Source organism: Bactrocera latifrons, unplaced genomic scaffold (assembly GCF_001853355.1).
Source record: "Bactrocera latifrons isolate USDA-ARS-PBARC rearing strain unplaced genomic scaffold, ASM185335v1 scaffold_722, whole genome shotgun sequence".
Taxonomy (NCBI): Eukaryota; Metazoa; Arthropoda; class Insecta; order Diptera; family Tephritidae; genus Bactrocera; species Bactrocera latifrons.
This window is the reverse complement of record NW_017537404.1, coordinates 6,497-10,633: the sequence shown is the minus strand read 5'-3', so window position 1 is coordinate 10,633 and position 4,137 is coordinate 6,497.

Below are 4,137 nucleotides of genomic sequence, written 5' to 3'. Positions count from 1 at the left end.
TGCCTAGCCATATCGGAATTTATGGCAAGGAAATTGCCGATAAAAAAGCTAAAGAAGCTTCCAAACAACCACTTCACTTCTTTGACTATTTCACCGATAAAGATATACGCAGWYTTGYTGAAACAYACGTAAATGAAATCCAAGTAAGAGAATGGAGTAATCACGATCACCACTACCAAAAATCTAATCCTGTGGGAACAAAGCCTTTATACCCAGGAAAAGCGACTTGTAAAAATATAAGGACATTTATAAGACTTCGAATAGGACACACAACTGCTACACATCATAAATGGCGTAAATAAACCAAATTGCGTGTTYTGCGGATCAAATGATCTCACAGTTATACACTTCCTCGATACCTGCCCGGCACTTCAACGAATCAGAGCTAATGTTTTTTCTAACAAAAAACCTTCTTTATATCTAATATGGAATGATGACAGTAATACAGAAGTCATATCTAAATATATTTCGCTTTGCAAATTAAATATTTAGTTTAGTTACATACATGCACCCATTTACTTTTGCTTTGAAATTTATCTTTTTTATTGTATCTAAATTTACGTTATTCAAATCGACCTCAAATGTGAATATAATAGACTAAGATTTTATAACATAAGCTGAAGGCCCTGGCAGCCAGTGCTTTATATCTATAAGTGGAACGATTATTTATAATTATTTCTCTTTTAAATAAATAAATAAAAATAAAGAATGAGGGAAATCTCAGGTCAAAAGCCCAGGCAGTTTGTTAGGGTTTCCCAAATATTCTACTACTAAAACGGCCAAATGCCTTAGAAAAGCACGAGTGTGCTGCCGTGTTATGCTATCCAATTTATTATTTTAAGTACGTTTTTGTTACATTTTCAAATGTATTTCGATTATTAAAATTCATAAAGATTAAATTTATCTAGTTTTGATTAAATTTTTATTATTTTACTAAAAATATTTGAAGAATATATATTTTTTGTTTAAATTATTACAAATAGATTTGTTTAGTATTGTATATATAATATGGGTGAAAATAGGCCTCCGCGGGAACCTTGTAGCCAAAAAATATCGGTAACGCGTCTATATTTCGATCAGGTGATCTCAGCTGTTGACGACCATATGATTCTTTTTTACTTGTATATTTCTACAATGACAAGAAGTGTCGCTTCTGAAAACTAAAAACTTAGAATTAAGTTGAAACTGTAAATTTCCAAGAACAATATAAAGAGAATGAAATAATAGAATAACTGACAAGTAGTGTTGCCAGATGTGATACGGCATATCTGTGTGCCCACAGCAGAGAACTTATATTTATAGAAAAGGTCCGACAACGGACAGGCGTGTAAGCTGTCAAAAGCTAACAAAATGCGATGAGTGCGTTTCACCACAGCTAGCTAAGAAGGAGAAACTTTAACAGTGGCGCGTGAACAGAGCAGAGCATTCAATGAAAATTATGCTTAGAAATATACATTCGTATTGAAGACGTATGTTAGCCTTTTGCATAGAATTCTATACGTTTACATGCAATCATATTAATTGATATGATTATCATTTTGCGTATTTCTATGAATACATGCATAATTTATAACTTTCTGCTTACATTATCCTATTTTTAAAACGATTTATTATTATTTATTTATTAAATATTTCTTATGTTTGATAATATATTATAAATTTACATATATGACATACCATCGTAGTATCCTAAACAACTAATTATAATATATTACAATAATATTATATGTAAATCGCATTTCATTTCAATTTTCATACGTATCTACAAATCAGCACATAGTTTCATACATATTAAGTACAATTCAAATTCAAATCGTGATATTATCATTTATGAGTAAAAAGTGTGCGCGCACTGCCGCTATATGTACATACATCCATATGCATGTGGGTACGACATTGTCGGACAATTAATGCATGCACAAACCTACATACTTATATGCGTACACATGTAAATATGTGCGTATGGCATTCCACACAAATAATGCGTACACAACATGCATACTTATATGCGTTCCCATGCAGATATGTATGTCGCCCGCAAAAACTACAAATATTGTTCTGCGAAAACAACAAACGTCTCAAATAGCATCAGCAGTGTCACAAGTTAATATGGCAGCCAAATAGTCAATGCCCAAATTTGTAGAAAAGTACACAACAACAATATTTTCATTCTTCTTTCCTTGCCTATAAGCGTCTTGTCTCGACGTTGGCAAAAGCTAAAAATCATAAATTGAACAATTTCTGATATTTGTATGAGAAAGAATAGAATAAAATTGACAACATAGTTTATTTGTCGATTTGCAAGTCAAGAAATGTGCCAAAGAAAATATTCAATATTCCTCTGRTTTATGTGTACAGTGAATCCCGGTTAAGTAGTACTCCACTTAAATGAAAATCATCCCTCTTAACTGCCCTTATCTTTCTGCATCTCACGGTTTGTTTTTTGAAATACATAGAAATTATTGTTTTAAGTACCACACGCTTAAGTATTCGCACTCGCTTATGTGCTATATTATATTTTTATTTTTACAAACCATATTTGTCAAGAACTATGCAAAATATTTTTCGCGGCTTGCAAAAATCTGCGTCGATATGTATGCACGCTCATACAAATGCATACATATTTACACAAGTTCGTTGCTGAAGCTATTAGAGCGGCAAGGGAAGCWGTGGCAATTGGCGATCGTTCGTTTGTGCTTTCGGCACAGCTCAGATTTTCTACCAACAACACAACGCTTTTGCCGCGTCGGTCCGTCGACACATTGACTCTTTGACACAACATATGAAGGTTTGTACATACATATGTAGCTCGTATTTGCTTTGGTAAATATACAGACAAATGCGGCAAAGAAATAATATACTTATGTGTAGGACATACTCATGTGTAAACATGTGCTTATTATGCTTGTCAGTCTATGAGCAAGAAAAACCCAGCAGATTTTAGGATGATCGTTTGAGACCTCCTGGATTAATCCTTTAGGAGATATCCTATACTCCCTATTACTCCTAATACTCGTGTGTAAATACACGTAAAATTGTATACTCGCTTTTAACATCGCATGTCATTGGAACGCGAGTACTCCTTTTAACCTCCTAATGGAGATCTCTATGATTACTGCTATAGGAGATCTCTATGATTACTCCTAAAGGAGATCTCTATGATTACTGATATAGGAGTTCTCTATAATTACTACTATAGGAGATCTCTATGATAAATCCTATATTATTTTCAACCTGATATTTTTTTAACAAAAACAAATTTTTATAATTTTATTTTTTATTAAAGTTTTTTAATTAAATGAATGTACATGAAATCTATTAATTTTTTTTATATTAAAAGTGTTCCTGTAGAACTGAGCCTTACATTTGAGAAACGCCTTTTTGATCTTTGCCTCAAAATCAGGGTATGAGTAATCATCTTTTAAGGCCTCTAAAAATTAAACTTGTTAAAAAAATAGATGACATGAATTGAAATTATGTATTACCGTAAAGAAATTTATTGAAAAGTGCATAATTCTTCAATGCAACTTTTTTTTTTGGCTCCATCCCAATTCACTTTTAAGAGCAGGGACCGCAATCACTTCATCCAAAATTTTTGATAGGGGTCTCTTTGAAAATTTTTGCTTCAAATACGCCACCTATAATAAACTCAAACTATTTAGTAACATCTTATCAAATGTATTTTATCATACTCACAATTTCTGCCTCAGGCTTATTCAAAATCAAGGACTCTGTAGATGCTAAATCATTCATGTTTTTAATAGGAAATATCACTAATTCCACCTTCTTCGGTTGCAATATGTCAATAATCCGCTCCAGGAGTATAGTGTTCTGCGCCGATATTTCCTCTAGCTTCCGTATTCTTTGTTCCATGTTTTACTGCCAGGAGGAGGCGTTTTGGGAAGTATTGGTGATTGATATTTTCTCCACTTAAAATTGAAGAACTTCCGCATTCTATGAAAAAATATTTGGAAGAGATAAACTTACCGAGAGAATTGAATTAAAAGTTATTTTGTGACGCCATTTTATTTATCTATAATTCTCTTCTTCTTCTTGATTGGCATAGACACCGCTTACGCGATTATAGCCGACTTAACAACAGCGCGCCAGTCGTTTCTTCTTTTCGCTACGTGGCGC